We start from the raw sequence: 24,610 nt of genomic DNA, 5'->3' as shown, positions 1-24,610 counted from the left end.
TTTAGCTGGAAATGTAAGACAACTTCCTCCATGCTGGTGCCCCATCACACACAACAGGTGCACTTGTCCTCTTTTCACCTCTGACCCTCAAACATTCCACCGGTGAACGTCCAGAAATTGAAGCATCAACAGTTCAGCAACAATGAATTCTTCAAATCACCTCTGAAATAAGAGATGAATCTTTACCTGCTGAGGCTTCAGAGCCAAATTATGAACCTTCAACACTCACATTCGTGTTCTTGTCTCAGTCCTGCTCTCCTAAATCAAGACCTGTTCAATAAATGGTAGAGCAGAGAGGAGCAGAGGAAGAGAGCTGGGACCAGAACCAGAGGTTGATGGATCAAAACCATCCTCTGCTAAAAGAAAGGAGCAAAATAAACATGTTAGTTTAGAAATGTGGATCTGTTAAAAAGAGGTGGAAATCAGAATTCAAACCATTGAGAGAGTTAATAACATTCTACTTTTCCACTGAAGCAAAAGAAGACTTCAGAAGGTTTTAGTGATTCAACATAGCAGCTAAGTTTCCATTTCTATACTGATTGTCTGCAATGGTTCGTGGGGGTGGAGCCTATCACAGCTGACATCAGGTGAGGAGGGGGTTCACCCTTGATGGGTCGCCAGTCCATCCCAGGACCAACACAGACAGACAGACAACCATTCACACTCACTGTCATTCAGAGTGTCCAGGTAACCACTACCCTCTTGATGTCTTTGGACTGTGGGAGGAAGCTGGAGAACCAGAGAGAACCCTCACAGAGACGGGGAGAACCTGCAGGAGGGGTGGAGATCGATGAGTCCTGGAGATGTTCAATAATGTCCACAACTTTGGCACCAGGAAGACAGCAGGTGATGGCACCTGGGAGTTCAACAGACCTGATGATTGAACCACCAATCACAAGGATTTCAGCCTCCATTGTAAACAGAGAGTTTAGATGAGAGAGAACCTGCTGTCAGCCTCACCAGTCAGGGCAGTGGCAGAGGCAGCAGAGTTGAATGAAGCAGGACCACCTGGCACGTCTCAGCTGGAGGTGATGACATCACTGGCCTCAGTCCTCACCAGTGCTCTGCCTAGCAACAGGGACGATGGGGAGAAACCAGTAGAAGCACTCTGAGAGTTGGAGACAGCAGGAGAGAGACCACGACAGAGTCACCCATGGGAAACTGTTGGATCCACTCAGGACCGGCTGCTCCAGAGAGGTCCAGGCACCTGGAGCCACTGGATCAGTTTGATCTTTGAGCAGAGCAAAGTAGTTTGACACAGGAAGAAGGTCGTCTGGAGAGAAGAGAGGAAGAGAAATCCGTCTCCCTTCTCCTCAACGGACGAACACAGGAGAGGACTGACATCAGATGGACAGAGAGCAACACTGCTGGACTCTCAGAGCTGTTAAGGCGTCCAGCTGCAGCCAGGAGACAAACAGGGACGCTGTGAGGACATCATCCAGGAGGCTCTCCATGGTGTGGAGCTGGGGTCTCAGACTGGAAGCTCTGGCTGCTGAGTTGTCCAACCAGCCGTCACATCACCTCCTGAGCTCTCAGCCTCCTCTTGACCAGGTTCTGGATGCTGACTCAGCAGGAGACAGGAAAGTAATCAATGTTGAAGGAATTCCAAAGCGTCCATCAACCTGCAGGACAAACTCCTTCACTGTGTGGGAGGTTCAGAGTCCCTGGTTTGATTGCAGCTTTGACCTGAGCAGGTGTTCATCCACATCTCAGTAACAGGGGACACTTTATCACAGCAGTGGACAAACATCAGCATTCATCACCCAGCAGCTCCTCTGATCAACAGAACAAGCTGAAGTATTCTGAGAAGGAGGGCATGGATCCCTCTACCTCTCACATGCTAAGCTAGCACTCTACCTTTGGAGCTAAGTCCCCTTTTGAGCTTCCATTTGAGTTTTCTGTTCCCATCTCTATGGTAACGGTCAGTTTTGACCCACATCTTCAATCAGCTGTAAAATTCACTAAAAACAATTTTCTGTCATCCAAGTTGTTTCCATCTCTTGGTTTCCTTGTTAGGCTTCCTTATCCATGGAAATATTGGTTTGAATATTTTGTTGTGGGCCTCTGGACCTTTTTTTAGTCAGTAAACCCTCGATTTCAATTAAAAAATGATAAAATGAACCTTTGGGTTTGGCATAAAAGTCTTTTTTTCAGCAACAGAACTTTAATATAAACACTAAATGAAAAGCAGAACAGGCCAGAACACAAACTCTGCTCTGCCGTCCTTCCTGGTTACTGGGCATGGACTGCTGGAAGGGGCATTTTCCTCAGAAAGTGACAAGACGTTCATCCACTCTCACCTCTGGCCCTGGGTTGAATGTTGGTGCAAGGAGCTGCACCCATCTTTCCCAGACATCCCCAATGGGGGCAAGCTTGTCAGTTCTTGCTCCGGTGTCTCTGTCGTCAAATCTGAGGACTCTTGATGTTTGTTGAAAGTTCTGAAGTGGCCTTGTGGCCCAGAAAATATTTCTGCCTGTCGATGCGTCCCAGAGACGATCAGTGGCCTCACTGCAGGATCTGAACACTCCAGGAAGACGAAGAACACCAACAGAAGCATCCAGGTGTCCCTCATCAATGTCTTTCCTCTTGTCACCATGGACTTTTTTTCCTTTGAGGTTTGTCACAGCAATGCTGACTCTTTTTAGTGACAGTGGCATGAACAGAACCATCAACCATAAACAGCTCCAAACATGTCTTGATGTCACTGCCTCTCGTCACAGCAAACCTTGTGATTCCAGGGCTCATTTTGATGACATCAGCAGCAGCTGCCCTGCCATGTACATCAGGAGACACTGAGCTCCAGCCAATGTTCCCTCTAGTTTTTCATGTGTCTGGTTATCCTCACAAGCTCCCTGAGCTCACTGAGGACCACTGTGAGCACCATCTGAGGTAGGACCTGCATGGAGGCCAGAGAGAGAGAAGAATCAGGGACAAGGATCTGTCGGTTTGCTGCTTTATGAAAATATTGTAAATGATTATTATTCTTCATAATATTGTTTTAGTAACCTGCTTAGGAGTTGTGAATTATGCAGAGTCCATGGGAAACAGCTAATGCTGTGGTACCCCCCCCCCAAGTTACTGTACAAACCTCAGAAACCTTTTGCCATAAAAAGACAAGATGTTGTTATAGAGATGTAAAGATAAACCTATAGAGATGTACATGTATATAGATGTAGTCAAGTCAAGTCAGTTTTATTTGTATTGAACCAAATCACAACAAAGTTCTCTCATGACTCTTTACTAGTAGAGCAGGTCCAGCACCAAACTCCTTCAATGAATCGACACCAACAATTCTCCATCAGCAGCACATCCTGCAACAGTGGCAACAAAAACCTTCCTTTTAACAGGCAGGAACGTCGAGCAGATCCAGGATCAGTGGGGACGGCCTTCTGCTTTGACCGGTTGGGGGGAAAGAGAGCAGGAGAGCAGGGCAGAGACAAAGACAGATAATGGAGGAAGACAGATACGCAGAAGGAAAGAGAGGGACAGAGATAAAGAGAGAGAGAAAGGGAAGAGACTGATGGACAGACGGTGAGAAGGTGGAGCTACGGGTGGCAGCTTGAGCCTCTTCAGGTCTGCAGCCTCCTCCAGCAGCACCAGGATCTGGTAGCAGCGGTAGTGATGAGTGGAGTAATCCAGGATTTCGTTTTGAAAAACGCGTATTGATGACGTATTTAGTGACGTCCAAATCCTCGCCGACCGGCAGTGACCACGTGACTGATTCAGGACCTGGTTCTCTGGCTTGGCGTGAGATTCTAAACCACTAAAGCCTGATTTATGCTTCTGCGTCGTGTCGACGAAAACCCCAACAAAATCCTGCCTCCGTGTCGCGTCGACACGTGGTGACGTCAACGTCGAGGACTGTGATTGGTCCGCTCAGAACGTCATTTCCGGTTCAGTCGCAGCACAACAACACTGCCATTTTCAAAGTTTCTGTGGTGAAAGCTCCAAGAAAAAATGGACCAAGACGAAGAAAGGATTATTCGCGGCACTACAAAGACTGACAAATGGCCAACAATTGTTGTCTGTGACCGGAAGAAAACCAAGGAATCCGACAAGAGCCCCGTAAACAATACAAAGACAAAGCCACACCCCCTAGCGACTTGGCGGTGAATTGCAGTGCAACGCGTTCCCTCGAAGCAGAATAAACCAGGCTTTCCAGTCGCACCTGTTTTACGCCCCCGTGCCAGATAAGGACCCCCATCGGGCTGTGCCACTCTGGAGGGAGCGGTCTCACAGTCAGTCAGCGGAACCATGCGGATCCGGGCCGGAGCTGTGGGAAGGAGCGCCAATTGTATCGGGTTGTTGTTTTCTGGACTGCAGCAGAACAGGAGCAGCCGAGACTGGAATGTAGAAGTAGGTTATCTTGAAGTTGACTCAGTTATGGTGAACGATATTGTGGTTCAACACTTTAATGAGCTTTAAGGCAAACATATTTCATGAGGAAACAACGCCGGAATTGGACGGATTTCAGCGGCACACAACAACGTATCCGATACACCTCATTGGAAACCTGGTGGTCTAAGACTAAGAAACACCAGTCACCATGAAGAAAGGAACTTTTAGCTGAGTACTCATGTTCTTTTCTGCAGGTTGAATGTCGCATTTGTTGGACAGAAGCGTCTCATCTCAACAAAAGCACCTCTTCAGTGCTGAGGCATGATGGGGCCAGGCATGAGAATGAAGTCCCAGATCCACCAGGATGAACTCAGGTATACAGCCACTGTCCAACTGACTCACAGTTGCTTCGTTGAGAATTAATTCCTATTCATTTCTTCTCTCCTTCATCTTTAACCATCCAGCTTCCAGGAAGCAGATGCTGGATGAGGCTCTGCTGAATTTCATCCTGAAGGACTGCCAGCCCCTCAGCACTGTTGAGAGGGATGGGTTCAGGGAACTGGTTCAGGTCCTTGAGCCTCATATGTTTGCCAACCAGAAAGGTTTGTGTGGAAATGATCTAAAGCAGTAGTTGATATCTCCAGTTTATTTCATCTTTAATTTCAATGTATTGATTTACTCTGGGTGTCATTTTCAGACCATCAAACAAACGGTGGCCAAAAAGTATCAGGAGGAACGGGAAGGAGTGAAAAAGGAAGTCCAGCTGCCATGTGGACATCTGTGGACATGGAGGCTCCCTTGGCTCTGACCTGTCACTGCATTCGTGAGAATGAATGTGTTGGGAGTGCAAGACTTTCCACAAAGTCACCCTGCTGACAGTTTGGCCCCAGTCCAAAGAGGCCTGATGGAGGACTGGGCCATCACCAACAAAGTCAAGTGTCTTGTGAGCGACGCAGCACCAAACATGACAGCATCCACTAGACAGCTCCAAATTCACCACTCAGTCTGCACCGCACATCGTCTGAATCTAGGAGTCAGAAAATCCTGTGATCAGATCCCCACTTCCATCATCAGACACAAAGCCAGGAACACTGTCACATCCTTCAGATCAGCACTACAGCCAAGGAGAAGCTGGCTCAGGTGCAGCAACAGATGGGAGGGCCAACCCTGAAACTCATCAGTGAGGTGCCAACACGCTGGAACAGCACACACAGCTGTCAGGGCTGCATGATGAGAGGGAACCAGTGTGGGAACCTCTGGCCTCTCTAAGACAGATTTGACTCCACTGACAGCTGAGGAGTTCACCACCATAGGAGAAGCACTTCTAGTAAACAGAGGTCATTCTAGTAGCCTGGTCCCTCTGTGGTTGAGCTATAATTTTAGGAAATATGGTCATTATTCAATGGTGACATCTCTCTGCTGAATAATGTAGAACTGAACGGATCCACTGGACCTTCTTTTTACAAACAGCAGCATGCAGCAGCTGTCCTGAGTGGAAAACTGCACATTTCTGTTGGTGAGAGTTAATCAAGTGATGGACTTTATCTCTCAACAGAAGCTGTGTGGAAAAACCCTGCAGCAACGAGCGCTTCAGATTCTGAGAGTGATTCTTACGCCATTGGCTGGTTTAACCTGGCGTCTGACCGTGGAGGTGGCCGAGAGGACCGTGACATGGCTGCACAGGTAAATCAACTAAAGCAGTGTTAGTCTTTGGCAGCAGGCCAGGCCGACAAATGCTAATGTCTCTGACTGACTGACTGATGAAGTTGGACCATTGGTCAGCAACAATGATGCATGACCACAAATAGTGGCCTGGGTCTTGATGAAGCTCACATCACTGTAGCATCATTTTGAGGTTATTAGCAACTCTCATTACATCACTTTAGCATCATTTTGAAATTCGTAGCAACTCACACTACATTACTCTCAGTATCATTTTGAGCTTTGTAGAAACTCTCACCACATCACTGTAGCATCATTTTGAAATGAGTAGCAACTCTCACTACATCACTGTAGCATCAGTTTGAGGTTTTTAGCAACTGTCACAACATTACTGATAGCATCATTTTGAGATTTTTAGCAACTCTCACTACATCACTATCAGCATCATTTTGAGGTTGGTAGCAACTCTCACTACATCACTGTAGCATTATTTTGAGTTAACAGAAACTCACACTACATTACTGTCTGTATCATTTTTAGGTTTTTAGCAACTCTCACTAAATGACTTTAGCATCATTTTGAGGTTCGTAGCAGCTCTCATGACATCAATTTTGCATCATTTTGAGATTAGTTGTAACTCTCACCACATCACTGTGGCATCATTTATTAGGTTAGTAGCAAGTCTCATTCCATCACTTTGGCATCATTTTGAGGTTCGTAACAACTCTCACTACATTACTGTAGCTTTATTTTGAGATAAGTAGCAACTCTCACTACATCACTGAAGCATCATTTTGAGATTTTTAGCAACTCTCACTACATCACTGTAGCATCATTTGGAGGATAGTAGCAACTCTCACTACATCACTGTAGCATCATTTGGAGGATAGTAGCAACTCTCACTAAATGACTGTCAGCATCATTTTAAGGTTTCAAACAACTCTTACTGTATCAATGGAGCATGATTTTGAGGTTCGTAGCAACTCTCACTACATCACTGTAGCATCATTTTGAGGTTTTTAGCAACTCTCACTACATTACTGTAGCATCATTTTGAGGTTTTTCGCAACTCTCACCACATCACTGTAGCATCATTTGGAGGTTCGTAGCAACTCTCATTACATTACTGTTAGCATCATTTTGAGGTTCGTAGCAACTCTCATTACATTACTGTAGCATCATTTTGAGGTTTTTAGCAACTCTCACCACATCACTGTAGCATCATTTTAAGGTTCGTAGCAACTCTCACTACATCACTGTAGCATCATTTTGAGGTTTTTCGCAACTCTCACCACATCACTGTGGCATCATTTTGAGGTTTTTAGCAACTCTCACTACATTACTGTAGCATCATTTTGAGGTTCGTAGCAACTCTCACTACATTACTGACAGCATCATTTTGAGGTTTTTTAGCAACTCTCACTACATTACTGTAGCATCATTTTGAGGTTTTAAGCAACTCTCACTACATTACTGTAGCATCATTTTGAGGTTTTTAGCAACTCTCACCACATCACTGGAGCATCATTTTGAGGTTTTTAGCAACTCTCACAACATCACTGAAGCATCATTTTGAGATTTTTAGCAACTCTTACGACATCACTGTAGCATCATTTTGAGCTTCGTAGCAACTCTCACTACATCACTGTAGCATCATTTTGAGGTTTTAAGCAACTCTCACTAAATCACTGTTGCATCATTTCTTAGGTTTGTAGCAACTCTCACTACATTACTGGAGCATCATATTGAGGTTCGTAGTGTCACGTCCCCATGGTCACGGGCATGGGGGCGTTGCATTATTTTTGACTCCCTTCCCTTCTCAGGTTCGAGCTTCATGGGGCGGAGCTGCTGACTAATTGGGAGCACCTGGGCCCGGCGTCTCCCAGCTATAAAGCAGGCGACCAACCTGGCCGGTTGTCTCTCGCTCACTCCTCCTGGCCCACGTCGGAGCGATGGTTGTGTTTCTTGAGTTATGTCTTGTTTAGTTCTCTGCATCCATCACACCGCACACATACACCCCCTGTACACTCATGCACACACTCACACTCACCACTGACACTACTGATAACCACACTCCACTGTACGTTATGGTTTGCCTTGTGTTGATTTTGCGTTACTAATAATAAATTATTAGTTGTGTGTCACGTTTAGTCTGCGTCTCCCTCCTTCGATGTCACGATTTCTGAGCCGGGTCGTGACAGAAGCAAATCTCACCACATCACTGTCGCATTATTTTGAGATTTTAAGCAACTCTCACTACATCACTGTAGCATCATTTGGAGGATAGTAGCAACTCTCACTACATGACTGTCAGCATCATTTTAAGGTTTTAAGCAACTCTCACTACATCACTGGAGCATCATTTTGAGGTTCATCGAAACTCTCACTACATCACTGGAGCATCATTTTGAGGATAGTAGCAACTCTCATGACATCACTTTTGCATCTTTTTGAAATTAGTAGATACTCTCATTACATCACTGTCAGCATCATTTTGAGTTCATTATTATCATTGAGGTTATTCGAATCTTTCACTGCATTACTGTCAGCATTATTTTGATTTCATTAGCAATTCTTACGACATCTCTGTCGCATTATTTTGAGGTTATTAGCAACTCTTCCTACATCCCTGTAGCATTGTTTTTGACGTCATTAGCAACTCTTCCTACATCACTGTAGCATTTTTTGAGGTTATTAGCAAATCTTAAGACATCACTCTCAGCATCATTTTGAGATCATTAGTAACTTTAATTACATCACTGTAGCATCATTTTGAGGTTCGTAGCAAATATTACTACAAGACTGTCAGCATCACTTTGAGGTTATTCGAAACTTTCACTACATTACTGTCAGCATCACTTTGAGTTTGTTAGCAACTATCACTACATTACTGTTAGCATCATTTTGAGTTTATTAGCAATCCTTAGAACATCACGGTAGCATTATTTTGAGTTCATGAGGAATTCTTACGACATTATTGTAATCACCATATTGAGGTTTTTCGCAACTCTCACAACATTACCATCAGCATCATTCTTTAATTCATTAACAATTCTTCCTACATCACTGTAGCATCATTTTGAGTTTATGAGCAATCTTTACGACCTCACTGTAGCATCATTTTGAGGTTCGTAGCAACTATTACTACAATAATGTCAGTATTATTTTGAGTTTATTAGCAATTCTTACGACATCACTTTCGCATTATTTTGAGTTTTTTAGCAACTCTTACTAGATTACCGTCAGCATCATTTTGAGTTCATTTGCAATTCTTCTGACATCACTGTCGCATCATTTTGAGTTCATTAGCAATTCTTACGACATCACTGTCGCATCATTTTGAGTTCATTAGCAATTCTTACGACATCACTATCGCATCATTTTGAGGTTATTAGCAACTATTACTACATTACTGTCAGCATCACTGAGTTTATTAGCATCTATCACCACGTGACTGTTAGCATCGTTTTGAGTTCAATAGCAATTCTTACGACATCACTGTCATCATCATTTTTAGGTTACTCGCAGCTCTAACCACATGACTGTCAGCATCACTTTGAGGTTATTCGAAACTATCACTACATTACTGTTAGTATCATTTTGAGATCATTATCAATTCTTCCGACATCACTGTCGCATTATTTTGAGTTTCGTAGCAACTCTTACTACATGACTGTCAGAATCACTTTGAGGTTGTTAAAAACACTTACTACATTACTTTAAGCTTCACTGAGTTTATTAACAACTATCACTACATCACTGTTAGCATCATTTTGAGTTTCTTAGCAATTCTTACGACATCACTGTAGCATTATTTTGACGTTATTAGCAGCTCTTACTACATTACTGTCAGAATCATTTTGAGGTTATTAGCAGCTCTCACTAGATTACTGTCAGCATCATTTTGAGTTCATTAGCAATTCTTACTACATTACTGTTGCATTATTTTGAGGTTAGTAGCAACTCTTACTACATGACTGTCAGCATCACTTTGAGGTTGTTCGAAACACTTACTACATTACTGTAAGCATCACTGAGTTTATTAGCAACTATCACTACATTACTGTTAGCATCATTTTGAGTTTATTAGCAATTCTTACGACATCACTGTATTATCAATTTGAGGTTAGTTTCAGCTTTTCCAAAATTACCGTCATCATCATTTTGAGTTTATTAGCAATTCTTCCGACATCACTGTCGCATTATTTTGAGATTATTAGCAATTCTTCCGACATCATTGTCGCATTATTTTGAAGTTCATTGAAACTCTTACTACATGACTGTCAGCATTACTTTGAGGTTATTCGAAACTTTCATAACATTACTTTTAGCATCATTTTGAGTTCATTAGCAATTCTAATGCGGTTCGAGGCCACGCTGGTTCACCGAGCGAGAAGGTGAGCCTTGAAAACGGCATCGGCCGAGCTTCCCGGGCTTTGGATACCCTGGTGAATTCCCCAAATGTGGGAATCTCAACTGCATAATTTCTGACAGTGGGGGACTGCGTCCGCGCTCTCCCCTGTGATCGTGTGAAAGAAAGAAAGAAAGGCCGACCACGGCTTCAACAACAACAACAACAACGGTGACCGCCTGTCCCGGCCAGTTGGCGGTCTCCTCTTGTGCTGGCCAGCCTGAGGAGACCGCGGAGGAAGTAGCCTCGATGAGCTCCCAGTATCTCTCACACCTTCCAGCCCTAAATGAAGAGGGCGGGGTTTCTGCCACATTTAGTTGAGGGTCATGGTATCTGACAAGCCCTGGGCTCAGGACAATATATCCACGGCTCGTCTTCGCAGTAAGTGGAATGATACCAGAGAATTCATGCGTGGGAGGAGATCAACTTGGAAAACCCTGACTCCAGGATGAGTCGCTGGCTTGTGGCTTTGGACACCGCTTTGTTTTACTTTGAGTCGCCCCACTAGCATAGCAGGGTGAAGGCACCGATTGCCTTTGCTTTGGATAGCAGTGGGGACAACCAGTGTGCCAGATGTAGTGTTTATGGCACTGCATTTTGTGTCGCCACCCAAAATGTTGCAGTTCCTGCCCACAGCCGCGGCCGGGATTGGCTGTACCGGGGGTGCTGGCTCTCACGTCGGGTGGCTGTCAGGCATCGCTTCTCGGCCTTTTGGCTAAGATCAAGTGTAGTATCTGTTCTTATCAGGTTAATAGTTGGTACGTTCCCTATCCGGGAACCATATATTAAATTGCTTTTTGCAACAGGGAGATGGAACGGGAGCTTGCTCCGTCCTTTCCACGCATCAACCTGGTATTGCAGTGTTTCCAGGAGTGGTGCAATGCCCCGCATTTCTCGTCGGAAATAAAACAAGCCTCTGCCAGGCACTCGCTCACCTGCTCCACCCAAAGCCGGACCAGGGTTCTCCTCCTGCACTGCAGCTTTTCCTCAGCCTGCGGCCGCAATGGCCTTCCAGGAACAGTGCGGGCCCCTCCCCTTTTGTCAGGAGCAAATCCCGTGCTCTTGAGGCCAACTCTCCAGTGCTGCACATGAGGCCGGGGCTGGATTTCCGCCCGCGCTGCCGCTGGGCGTCAAGTTGTGGCTCCGTTTGCACTCCAGATAAGGATGGAGGTCCGCTGACGGCACTGCTCTCGGAGCCTTTCCCAAAAGGCTTTGGAATGCACTCTGAAAGACCTGAACCTTCAATGTGCCTGTTTTGCCCAGAGATGGGTTGTGAACTTGATGTTGAAATGTGAAACCCCAGCTTGCTGCCTTCAGTCTTTCGGAATTGGGCCGCTTGCGTTGACAGCTCTCATGGTCGCGACGCTCCATCCAAGGGTGAAAGCGGACGGAGATTGTTTTTTTTACTGCGGGGCACGATGCGTGCGGTTAGAGGCCACGCTGGTGCCCCCAGCGAGAAGGTGAGCCTTGAAAACGGCATCGGTCGAGCTTCCGGGCTTGGGATATCCGACATCTGGCATCGTTGTGAGAAACAAAGGGGGCTGCGCACGCGGCAGATTGGCACAAGGTAGGAAAGATCAGGCGCTGTGTCGGCCTCCCTGCCTGTCAGTCAGAAGGCTGTGTCCCTGGAGCTCATGTCTGTTCCTAAGCTCAGCGAGTCATACTTACCTGGCAGGGGAGATACCATGATCAGCAAGGTGGTTCTCCCCGGGTGAGGCTCAGCCATTGCACTGGGGCTGTGTTGACCCTGGTGAATTCCCCAAATGTGGGAATCTCAACTGCATAATTTCTGACAGTGGGGGACTGCGTCCGCGCTCTCCCCTGTGATCGTGTGAAAAAAATGAAAGAAAGAAAGAAAGGCCGACGACGGCAGCGGCAACAGCAACGGTGACCGCCTGTCCCGGCCAGTTGGCGGTCTCCTCTTGTGCTGGCATGCCTGAGGACACCGTGGAGGACGTAGCCTCGCAGAGATCCCAGTATCTCTCACACCTTCCAGCCCTACATGAAGAGGGCAGGGTTTCTGCCACATTTAGTTTAGGGTCATGGTATCTGACAAGCCATGGGCTCAGGACAATACATCCACGGCTCGTCTTCGCAGTAAGTGGAATGATACCAGAGAATTCATGCGTGGGAGGAGATCAACTTGGAAAACCCTGACTCTCAATTCTGACGACATCACTGTCGCATCATTTTGAGATCATTAGCAATTCTTCTTCCATCACTGTCGCATTATTTTTAGTTTCATAGCAACTCTTACTACATTACTGTGTCATTATTTTAAGGTTTTTAGCAACTCTTCATAAATTACTGTCAGCATCACTTTGAGTTTATTAGCAACTATCACTACATTACTGTCAGCATCATTCTTGAATTCATTAACAATTCTTCCGGCATCACTGTAGCATCATTTTGAGATCATTAGCAATTCTTACGACATCACTGTAGCATTATTTTGAGGTTAGTAGCAACTCTTACTACATTACTCTCAGCATCATTTTTAGGTTACTCGCAACTCTAACCAGGTGACTGTCAGCATCACTTTGAGGTTATTCGAAACTTTCACTACATCACTGTCGCATCATTTTGAGATCATTAGCAATTCTTCTGACATCACAGTCGCATTATTTTGTGGTTTTTAGCAACTCTTACTACATGACTGTAAGCATCACTGAGTTCATTAGCAACTATCAGTACATTACTGTTTGCTTCGTTTTGAGTTTATTAGCAATTCTTACGACATCACTGTCGCATTACTTTGAGGTTCGAAGCAACTCTTACTACATTACTGTCAGCATCACTTTGAGGTTAATCGAAACTCTAACCACATGACTGTCAGCATCACTTAGTTTATTAGCAACTATCACTACATTACTGTTAGCATCATTTTGAGTTCATTAGCAATGTGGGGCTTTGATTGGGAATTATAAGAAAAATCACTGAATGAACAACACAAACACAGACTGTGTCTGAAATTCCACACCTGCACCCGACTCAGAATGAAAAACCAGTGTGGACTCAATTGTATCCACTGTCAATCCTGATTCTGGAGAAATTTCTTTGTTTGTTTTGATGGATGCGAGCCAAGCAGAAATTTCCCAGAATGCAATAGGGCGGCGTTTGGTCAGTGTTGAGCAGGCGTCAGTCTGACAATGATGTCATATTATTGTGTCATCACCTGACCAGACCCAAAAGTAGGCTCAGGTATCAGTTTCTTCTCAATGCTAATGTCTGCTAGCTTAGTCTGCTACTTTGATGGCTCTGCCTGCTCAAAGGTCCAGACCCCTGGATGTGGTGGTTCCTACCTGAACGTAGATTCTGTCAGCTCATGTTGTTAAATCAACTCACCAGGAACACCAGTAGATTTCAATGGACTGACAATGAGTCTCATTGAATGGGTGTCTCGTCCAATGAGAAACAATCAGTCTCAGGTTGAAGCTCATCAATGAGGTCTTGTGGATCAGTGGCTTGCATGAATGAATGAGTTGGGAGACTTCTTGGAAATTAAAGAGGATTTAATACAATTAAGAAAACCCTTAAGACAGAGTGATAATTCCAGCAGAGTAATTAAGGCCCATATTGAGTAGCAGGTATGAATTAGCCTGGATTTATCTGAGCTTCAAGTAGACGGCTAAGAGGCAGGTGGAAAGGTGTGTAGGATGAACGATGGTGACCTCCAACCAAATGAAGAGGACTGAGTGGAGGCTGACCAGCTCTACGGAGTCAGGCGGAGTTTGGCAGCGAGACAGGAATCCAGGCCTGAATCGGTGAAAACCAACGTAACCGGCTCACATTCTCAGCTGGATTCTCCCATCGATGTACGACGCCTCTCCAACGAACTGGTGGGAGGACGGCCTCCAAAGCCTCCACCTCGTCGACCGTGGCTCCCGCTGAGATTCGCTCGATGAAGAAGGGAAGCGCGTTGATGGGCTACCCTCTGGTCTCAGGCTGCTGGCTGCCTGGACTAAGCTGCTCTTCTCCGACACAAAGGTGGCTTCTCTCTCTTCAAGGCTCACAGGAGGTCAAGAGTGTAGCGACCGTGAGCCGAGATCGATGATGAATTACAAAAATAGAAAATCAAAAAATAAATTAGAGGAATAGAAAAGAAAAGGGGGGTGGGGCAGACCAGCTGCTCTAGGAGCTCACACACAAAGGGCAGAAACAAGAAGCACTGAAGAGAGCGCCAGCAGTGGATGGTGCCACCACTGTTACAGTAAACTGGTCCGCCTCAGAGCAGTGACCTTTGACCTGTGAGGGGTTGTTGGCCAATCAGCACACTTTGCTGTCTTCAGTCCTTCTCAGATATCAACAAATGAAGCTGGTTGAACAGACAGCAATCATCATCACTCAGAGACATCACCTGGAGAGGAAGACTGCTCCGAGTTCTGACAATGACAGTGAAGAGGCAAGGAGAGCTGGACAACCACAGACAGTGAAACATTCGGAACATCATGTTGATACACGTGTGTGTGTGTGTGTGTGTGTGTGTGTGTGTGTGTGTGTGTGTGTGTGTGTTTACATGTAGACTTTCTCTTGTGACATTTTAAGCATTTTAAGGACATTTCTGGCGAGAAATATAAATTTTATTTCCATAATGTTCGCTGTTCAATAAAGAATAATATGAAATGGATTTTAGTGCCCCAGGAATTACAAACATCTGATCCGTGGAAGTCGGCCCCCGTTCTTCTGTGAGAAAATCCGGTAGTTGTCGCTCACTCCGAGGAAAAAAAACAAATATTTTTAATACTTCATCTTTTGATTAATAAGACAATCTACAAATTCATTTAATTTCTGGATGTTTATTCTACCTACAAAGTCCATTTGTCACCATTATAGATCGACCAATCAGCATTAAGAATATAAACAATGACTCAAACTAATGGCGGTCTGCTGACGTCACATCCGTCACAGAGGCTCACTCCTGCACTCAGAGGTGGCCTTTTAGTTCCATCACTTCACGCTGTATTTACAGATTTATGATTGAGGGGAACAAACCACTCTGATGTCTGGGTTCATCAAGGATATCATTAAAGAAATCCTAACTATCTGGCCAGTTAAATTGATCCTAACTGTTCTTCAGATATTGTGCTGGTAATGTCATGTAGTTTCTTTTCCAATGTAACTTTGTCGTTCTGATGTGTGTATTTTTACTGCTCCAACAAAGCTGTTCCTCTTCTGGGTAAATCAATCATTCAGGCAATCAATAACTGAGTGTCTCTGATGCTGTACTGTAGTATTGCAGTACAACAACACTCTGATCCTTCCTTTTCAAATGTTTTTATTGTGTTTCTCTCATCAGGTGTTCAAAATGATGACAATAAAAATCAATAATTGATATTCAGCTTTGTTTCAACAATAATAACTGATCAGAAATGAGGCCTGATGGCTGCAATAGCAGCTTTGTGCTGTTCAGTGACTCCTGCTATAAAAAGGAGTCAAGGCGGTCTTCAAGATGTGAAAATGTTCCAAAGATCCTTCTTCATGTTGGTCCTGAACAAGATTGGTGTCAGGCCTTTTTTCAAAGGAGCTCCAAAAGGCTCACTTAACCCTTTGAGGCCTGGCTGAGACACGAGGCCTGTTGACCTTTGACCCTGTTGCTCTTTTGCTCTCATTGGCCTCTCCAGTGGATACAGACCTGAAACTTTATGAAATCCTAATCTGGTGGAATAATTCTAGAACCCCCTCCCAAACAGGAAGTAGCTTCAGGAAGGAGGTGGGGCTTCAAAATTTTAAATATTGGTTTCTGGCAGAGGTGTGAACTCCTCCCAGAAAGCTCATCTCATTTGGAGCAACTTTGACCAGTTATGATGCTTAATTTAAAGACTTTACTGGACTTTGCCACGCCCTTTATGGACAGCAGAAAGGACTTAGGGGGGTCAAACCAGCACAGATGCGATCCTTCGAGAACAGAACAACACACTCAAATTTCAACTTCCTTGGTTCAAAGAGAAAAAACTATCCCCTTGTGAAACTGGGAAAAATCAGGGTCTGGGACTTCTGCACTCCGAGAGCCTTTTGGAGCAGAATTGAGGATCAAATCTGGGTTCTGGTGTTTCTACTTGGGCTACATCCACCAAACTTTACACACATAGTGTGATGCCCCAGAGTAGCATGTGCTGGGAATTTCAGCCATCTGGGTGCTAAGGGGCCCAAGCACGGTCCCGGGGCATCCACTAACCCTAAGGGGCTGCTCAAAGTCTGGCCCCTCTTCCCTGGTTTCATTTGAGCTGAAGCCACCAAAAGTCACACCAATGGTTGATGTCAGTGAGAGGACTGATTCTGACATTTTCAGCCATCCAGAAGTTACAGAGCTGAAACACAAGACCCCAAAGCCCCTTCCATGTTTGTTGCCAGAGATATCGTAGTCATGACAGTGCACCTCCTTTATGAAGAAAAACAAAACAACTACTGCTTTGGGGCTTGTGTTCAGGGTTATTATATTATATTATTATATTATGTGTGTAAAGTTTGGTGGATGTAGCCGGATGGGCCGGTGTGAGCAGGCATTTCAAAATATATATTTCTGGTAAAAACGCAGAAACAGCGGTTAGTTTGTTTTTGTGTTAAAATGAGAAACAGACCCATCCAGTTGTAGTGCCACCACTCAGCGGCCGCCTTGCAGTCAGAAGCCATGAAGAATGTTGCCCAGTAAGAGGAAGGAGAAAGGAGGAGCCGAAAAAGAGAGACTCCGGAGAAGAAAAGCAGCCGAATTTCCAAAACTCGACGCGTTCTTCCAGGGCTGGGCTGGGAAGAAGAGACGTCAGGTGTTGGAACGTGTAGTGGAAGAAGAAGGTCTCTGTGAGTAGTGAAAGAGTATCACTCTTTTAACATGGTTACTGTCTTCCATGTAGAATACTGCACTTTATTTTAATTTTTGAAACTTCAAAATGTGCGCATACATCCTCTGGTATGGCGTGTGCTTACACATATCGTGTAAATAACCATGGAGGGCTGCCAGGGATGAAAAATGCCAGGGCCATTTTTTGGTCCCAGTCCAGCCCTGCTTCTTAACCTGCTCACGGTGTCCTGTCAGCTGTCTTCCCTCAAGGAGGTGGCCAATCTTGCTCTGGAGCAGTTTCAAAAATAGGCCTCAGCACACTGCCTATGTGCCATGCCTCTCTCATGCTCCTCTACTCTTTGGTGCACATGCCTCCAGTCTGTCAGGCCTCTAATGAAGACACTTGGATCACTGGGCTTGCTAAAAGCAGGGCAAACAAAACAAAACAAAGCATGACGTTGACCACAATAAGTCAGCCATTTCCACGTCGTGCCGTCCGTTCTAACGAAGAGCCTCTGGACGACAGGGTTTATGGAATCTTGTTGAGGATGAAACTTTAAAAAATCAGTCCTCTGTGTGGAAGAAGGGCGACTAAAATAGTCTCCAACTGTCTGATCTGACTCCTCCACTTCCATTGCAACAGCATGGCTTGACTAAGAGAAAGAGAGAGAGCTGAGAGATTTCATTGGACGAGCCCAATGTCCTTCAAGAAAATCAACCAATGGGCCGCGTTTCGCGTCTCCGATACCGTTACGGTCGATTAAAAACTATACACTTTTGAAAAAAAAATTATGACAGTTATGGGCCGGCCCAAAGATGTGCATCGGCCAGATGGCCAGTCCAGCCCTGGGTTCACCCTTGATGGGTCACCAGTCCATCCCAGGACCAACACACACAGACAGACAACCATTCACACTCAGTCATTTAGAGTGTTCAGGTAACCACTACCCTCTTGATGTCTTTGGACTGTGGGAGGAAGCTGGAGAACCAGAGAGAACCCACACAGAGACAGGGAGAACCTGCAGGAGGGGTGGAGGTCGATGAGTCCTGGAGACGTTCAATAATGTCCACAACTTTGGCACCAGGAAGACAGCAGGTGATGGCTCCTGGGAGTTCAACAGACCTGATGATTGAACCACCAATCACAAGGATTTCAGCCTCCATTGTAAACAGAGAGTTTAGATGAGAGAGAACCTGCTGTCAGCCTCACCAGTCAGGGCAGTGGCAGAGGCAGCAGAGTTGAATGAAGCAGGATCACCTGGCAGGTCTCAGCTGGAGGTGATGACATCACTGGCCTCAGCCCTCACCAGTGCTCTGCCTAGCAACAGGGACGATGGAGAGAAACCAGTAGAAGCACTCTGAGAGTTGGAGACAGCAGGAGGAGAGAGACCACGACAGAGTCACCCATGGGAAACTGTTGGATCCACTCAGGACAGGCTGGACAGACACAGATCAAAGACAGAATTGATGATGATGTCATCAGGGGGCTTTGATAGTGTCTTTATTTGTACCTAGAATTCAGTCTTTGATCTCAGGAGGACATGAAAGAAACAAAATAGAGGAAAGTAGAGGAGAACATTCAGCTTCATTAGAAACACTTGAACTGTTGAACAGTAGAATTTGTTTGAAACAGTTTACAACACTGAGTGACAGGATTGAAGAGGGGAGAGTTTTGTATTTTCAGTTTAATTCTAACTTAAAACTGGGCATGAACATTTTTAGTCGTTCATATTCTAACATACAGAGGAAGTCATGACATTCCCTTTTTTTTAACCTGTCCTGTTTAGGAAATGGAAATGGAAATTTAGCTGCTATGTTGAATCAGAAAAACCTTTTGAAGTCTACTTTTGCTTCAGTCAGAAAGTGGACTGTTGTTAACTCTCACAATGGTTGGTGATTCTGGAGGAAGAAAGAATCCTGATGAACCTCTGTTTAACAGACTCACATTTCCAAAGACACTGATTCATTTAATTTTTCTTCTTTTAGCAGAGGATGGTTTTTATCCATCGACCTCTGGGTTGTGGGCCCAGCACGCTTCCTCTGCGCCACTCTGCTCTACCACTGATGGTGCCAGGAGGCCTAAAAACACACAAACACCAATTCAATCCAGGACCTTGGAGCCTAAACTGAAACTCCATCACACGGTGGCTCTGCTGGGGCTCCCACAGGTGAGTGAGGCTGAGCTCCAGTCTGCTCTGAGGAGGCAGCAGACATCTGCACCACTCAGAGGTTTGGTTGGTGGCTTTGACAAAATCCCAACAAACTAAAATCCTGTTGAATCAGGAAGTTCTAGTTGAACTCTCATCCACGTCACATGACCAAGAAAACCTCCTCTTTCATTCAGACCAGAACAGACAAACATAGAAACATTGACACGACAGGTGGGCACCGTCAACTTAAAGCACGTTAAAATGGCAAAATATGAGGCCATGCATGCATTTATTATGCAAAATATTTGATACTTTATTGATAATAAGGATTCCAAGAAACTTTTGGAAACCAGGCCACCCTGTGCCGTGTGCTAGCCTATGGAAACAAACAGACCCAGAATCAGATATAGAGGTTCAGGTTCTGGATGGTTCTGGTTGGTTCCTGCAGTAAAAGGCATATATATCCAAGTGTGTGTGTATGTGTGTGTGTGTGTGTGTGTGTGTGTGTGTGTGTGTGTGTGTGTGTGTGTGTGTGTGTGTCAAAAACTGACCCACTTCTTTTGCCAACATGAGCCCACAGTGGTGGTGTCTCCAAAGAGGTGGAGCTCTGTCCTTCACCTGCTAGGTTCCAGCAGGCAGCTCAGGTCTAGTTTTCTTCACTGAGCCTCCATGATGAGTTTCCTCTGAGAAGTTCTTGTCCAAGGTCCCAGCTGGTAAAACCATTGTCACCAGTGATACTGGGACCCTGCAGTCCAGTGGTCTTATCAGGACCACACTGGACCTGCCGTCTTTGTTTGTTGTGTTGTTGTGCAATGTGAGAGAATGTGACAGACCATTTTATACCAAAGAAAGGCTGTGTGTGTGTGTGTGTGTGTGTGTGTGTGTGCGTGTGTGTGTAACCATGTTAAACTCTTTTAAATAAATGTTCCAACCTGCTATTATTTGGATGCTGTATGATTCCTGCAACCCCAGACTAACTCTCTCTCTCCCTCATCATCAGCTGCTGCAGCCCTTGAAAGAAAACCTTTGACACATGGACCTAAAGTAGGAGCAGGTGTTGTCTCCTCTGGAGCAGCAGTTCAACGTTGTTGGCAGGACTGGAACCTGAGCAGGGAGACCCCAATGGATTTCTAGTCCATCGCCTTCACCACTCGACCACAACAACTACACTCACACACATGAGTAGAGGACTGATACTCAACAATTTATATTTATTGAAGCAAAGTAGGTTTTTTATCTTCTCACAAAATCAAACTATTTGTGTGTGTGTGTGTGTGTGTGTGTGTGTCAGGTGTTTTGACTGAGTAATGAAGAGGAGGATTTCTCCATTTTTGTCGTCACTCTGCAACTAATTTTCAGTTGAACTCATAAGAATGAACAAACTTTGACATGTTTCTTTCTTTGGTGTGTCAACAACTTTGGTCTTGACAGCTCCTGACAGGGCCTTGTAAACACGCTAAGCTAACGATGGCTTCTCCCTCTTGTTCTCCTCTCTCCTGCTCAGAGTGCCACATGTTTTGTTCCTCCTCTGCCTCCTTTAGTGATACTGATAAGTGTGTTAAATGTAGTTTTCTTGTTGTGTTGGAGGTGAGGCTTAGCGAGGTTGAATTGGACCTGCAGCGGCTCTGCACCAAAAGCTGCAAGAGCTAGCCAGCCCTCATTAGCTGGTGCAGACCACCTTAGCTTAGCTCCTAGCTTAGGCCCAACTAGCGCTCCCCCAGCAGCTCCCAAGCATCTGGGACAGCGCCAAGAAAAGTTGGGCCTAAGCTAGGATGTGCTTGCTCATGAAGAATTGTTGGGTGTAAATTCATTTAAGGAGTGTTGAACTGGACCTGTTCTACTTGTAAAGTGTAACTTTTGTTATTTGGTGCTTTACAGGGTGATGACTTGACTTCATTGCAGCTTTGACCTGAGCAGGTGTTCATTCACATCTCAGTAACAAGGGACACTTTATCACACCAGTGGACAAACATCAGCATTCATCACCCAGCAGCTCCTCTGATCAACAGAACAAGTTAAAGTATTCTGGAGAATGAGGGAATGGATCCCTCTACCTCTCACATGCTAAGCAAGCGCTCTACCATTTGAGCTAATTCCCCTGTTAAGGAGTACAGCAGATAATGCACCTTGACCTTCATGCAGGGTTGAATGAGCGTCACCAGTTGAAGCTTCTCTGGTTGACCAATGTCATGGAGACCCAGGGTTCCATGACATAAATGATGAATTGAAGGTAGCATTTGTCTTGGTATTAACAGTTTATGTAAATTAGAGGCACACACACATGTTAATGGTCAGGTTTATTGAATCAGCAAATATGTGAAACATTTGCTATGCCATGTGTTCCAGGGAGGGACCTGGGAAGCACAGGGGGACCGGCCATCCTGCCTGTGGAAAATGAAGACCCCAGTGTCAGTCAGTGGGAATCACTGTGCAAGGCCTGGTATTTAGTGTTGATCAAGTTTGTCTCATGTAAATGTGGCAGTTTCAGTCATCACGGTCAGTCCTCACCTCTTCCTGGTGGTTTCCTTAAAGGGGGTGGAGCCAAAAGGGGAGAGTGGCCCAAGGAAGCTCCTTAAGAGCTGTAGGTGCAAACCTTTGCTCCCAGATGGGAGAGGGGGTTCAATCACAGGCGAGGTTCATTGAATTATTATGCATGTGGATGTATGATTGAGTTGGTGTAGTAGTCTGGAATCATGGATATATTTAGTCAGGTTAAGTTGTTGCTGGTTTGATGTAAATATTGATTGTAGAGCATGGTTGTGGTCTCACCTCCACTCTATGGGCCATCCATCGTCATCTTCTGCTTATTCCTTACTAGTAAGGGTCACGGGGGGGGGGGGGGGCTGGAGCCTATCCCAGCATCTACGGGCGAGAGGCGGGGTTCACCCTGGACAGGTCACCAGTCCATCGCAGGTCCAACACACAGATGAACAACCATTCACGCTCATGCCTACGGTCAATTTAGAGTATCAATCAGCCTCGTCCCCTAATGTCCATGTCTTTGGACAGTGGGAGGAAGCCGGAGTACCTGGAGAGAACCCACGCAGGCCCGGGGAGAACATGCAAACTCCACACAGAAAGATCCCACGCCCGAGCCAGGACCCGAACCCGGAACCTTCTTGCTGTGAGGGCACAGTGCTGACCACTGTACCACCGTGCAGCCCCGCTCTAGGGGCTGGTCTGTCTAATTTCCTGCAGCCAGGAGGGAATTAAAGGCAGTCAGGGGTTTTTAATGTAAGTTGATGGTGTCTCATGCAATCTCTTTCAATACTCCAGTGGTGGTTTAAGTGAAGAAAAACATGGGTTAGTCAGTAGGACTCTGTGTGTGTGTGTGTGTGTGTGTGTGTGTGTGTGTGTGTGTGTGTGTGTGTGTGTGTGTTTCCATGCAGACTTTCCCTTGTGACAACCGATTTGATTTGGAAACCATCTCATCTAAATCTCCTCTCCAAAAACCCTCTTCTGCAACTTTGTACCCAAGTTGTCTCCTCATCAGGCACCACAGTATCCAGTAGGTTCAGTTAAAACAGTCATCAGTGATTAATGTTCATGTTCAATGATGAGGTTTTGATTTATTCTTCCAGAATCATCTGAACAAACCCTCCTCAACACAGTGAAGCCTTCATCTGACAGGAGGAGTTTCTTTTCCCAGTGATTCCACTGACAGTGAAAAGCTACGTTCATCAGACTGGTCTGATAGGATCAACTACTGGTTGCTCTGGAGTGCAAACAGCAACCTGTCAGGAAACATTAGTCAGATCAAAGCCAAGATTAAAGCAAGAGCCTCTAGATCAAAGACAGAATTGATGATGATGTCATCAGGGGGGCTTTGATAGTGTCTTTATTTGTACCTGGAATTCTGTCTTTGATCTCAGGAGGACATGAAAGAAACACAACTGAGGAAAGTAGAGGAGAACATTCAGCTTCATTAGAAACACTCGAACTGTTGAACAGTAGAATTTGTTTGAAACAGTTTACAACACTGAGTGACAGGATTGAAGAGGGGAGATTTTGGTATTTTCAGTTTAATTCTAACTTAAAACTGGGCATGAACATTTTTAGTAGTTCATATTCTAATATACAGAGGAAGTCATGACATTCCCTTTTTTTTAACCTGTCCTGTTCAGGAAATAGAAATGGAAATTTAGCTGCTATGTTGAATCAGAAGAACCTTTTGAAGTCTACTTTTGCTTCAGTCAGAAAGTGGACTGTTGTTCACTCTCACAATGGTTGGTGATTATGGAGGAAGACAAAATCCTTATGAATGTCTTTTTAACAGACACACATTTCTAAAGACACTGGTTCATTTTAGTTTTCTTCTTCTAGCAGAGGATGGTTTCGATCCATCAACCTCTGGGTTATGGGCCAGCACTCTTCCTCTGCGCCACTCTGCTCTACCATTGACTGAACAGTCCTTGTTGTAGAGGAGCATTCTCTGTGTTTGTCTCTGCCCTGCTCTCCTGCTCTCTTTCCCCTCATTTAGTCCTTGACATGATCCATGCTCTACAGCTCTGCGGGTGGAATGAAGACCTGCGTCTGCTCTGCTCGTGCCGTCCTTCGTCTCAACCTAAATTGTTTGACCCACCTTTATAATGATTGGACTCGCTCCCGCTGAGCGTGCCAGGCGCTGCAGACAACACAACCAAACTGGCCCCGATCAGGATTTGACAGGCCGAACTCGCGCCGAAATCTTTACAAAAAATCCATTTTTGTCACCCACGTGAAGATGGGTGGGAACATGCCCTAAAAACACCAAGAATAATATTCACCACCTTCTGAACGGGTCCTGGCCCGTCTCCTGCATCAGGGGCCGCCGCAGTCGCCCATCAGCTGTTCAACAGCTGTTCGCCGCAACACTCAATGAGACAAAGACATAGAAGCTCAAGCTGCTGTTGCGGAAGCCGTGATCATATAGTGGTTAGTACTCTGTGTTGTGGCTGCAGCAACCCCGGTTCGAATCCACGTCACGGCAGCATGAGATAAATTTCTTTGTGTGTGTTGATGGACACAAGCCAAGCAGAAATTTCCCACGATGCAATAGGGTGGTGTTTGGTCAGTGTTGAGCAGGCGTCAGTCTGACAACAATGTCATATTATTGTGTCATCACCTGACCAGACCCAAAAGTAGGCTCAGGTATCAGTTTCTTCTCAATGCTAATGTCTGCTAGCTTAGTCTGCTAATTTGATGGCTCTGCCTGCTCAAAGGTCCAGACCCCTGGATGTGGTGGTTCCTACCTGAACGTAGATTCTGTCAGCTCATGTTGTTAAATCAACTCAC

At 45.3% G+C, this 24,610-nt stretch overlaps 2 non-coding genes across 2 annotated transcripts; both read left to right on the top strand.

Annotated features, from left to right (window-relative positions):
• The first annotated feature begins 11,106 nt into the window (after window positions 1-11,106).
• Window positions 11,107-11,297, top strand: LOC147269953 (U2 spliceosomal RNA). Its single transcript, XR_015116430.1, has one exon. It is a non-coding gene; the product is annotated as a U2 spliceosomal RNA (small nuclear RNA).
• Window positions 11,298-12,071: 774 nt separating this feature from the next.
• Window positions 12,072-12,235, top strand: LOC147269952 (U1 spliceosomal RNA). The gene has a single exon (XR_015116727.1). It is a non-coding gene; the product is annotated as a U1 spliceosomal RNA (small nuclear RNA).
• The last annotated feature ends 12,375 nt before the right edge of the window (window positions 12,236-24,610 follow it).

This window comes from Aulostomus chinensis, chromosome 1 (assembly GCF_037954235.1).
Source record: "Aulostomus chinensis isolate RoL2024-O1b breed Wild chromosome 1, RoL_Achi_v1.0, whole genome shotgun sequence".
In the NCBI taxonomy this organism is placed as follows: domain Eukaryota; kingdom Metazoa; phylum Chordata; class Actinopteri; order Syngnathiformes; family Aulostomidae; genus Aulostomus; species Aulostomus chinensis.
This window is presented reverse-complemented; position numbering and strand designations above follow the sequence as displayed.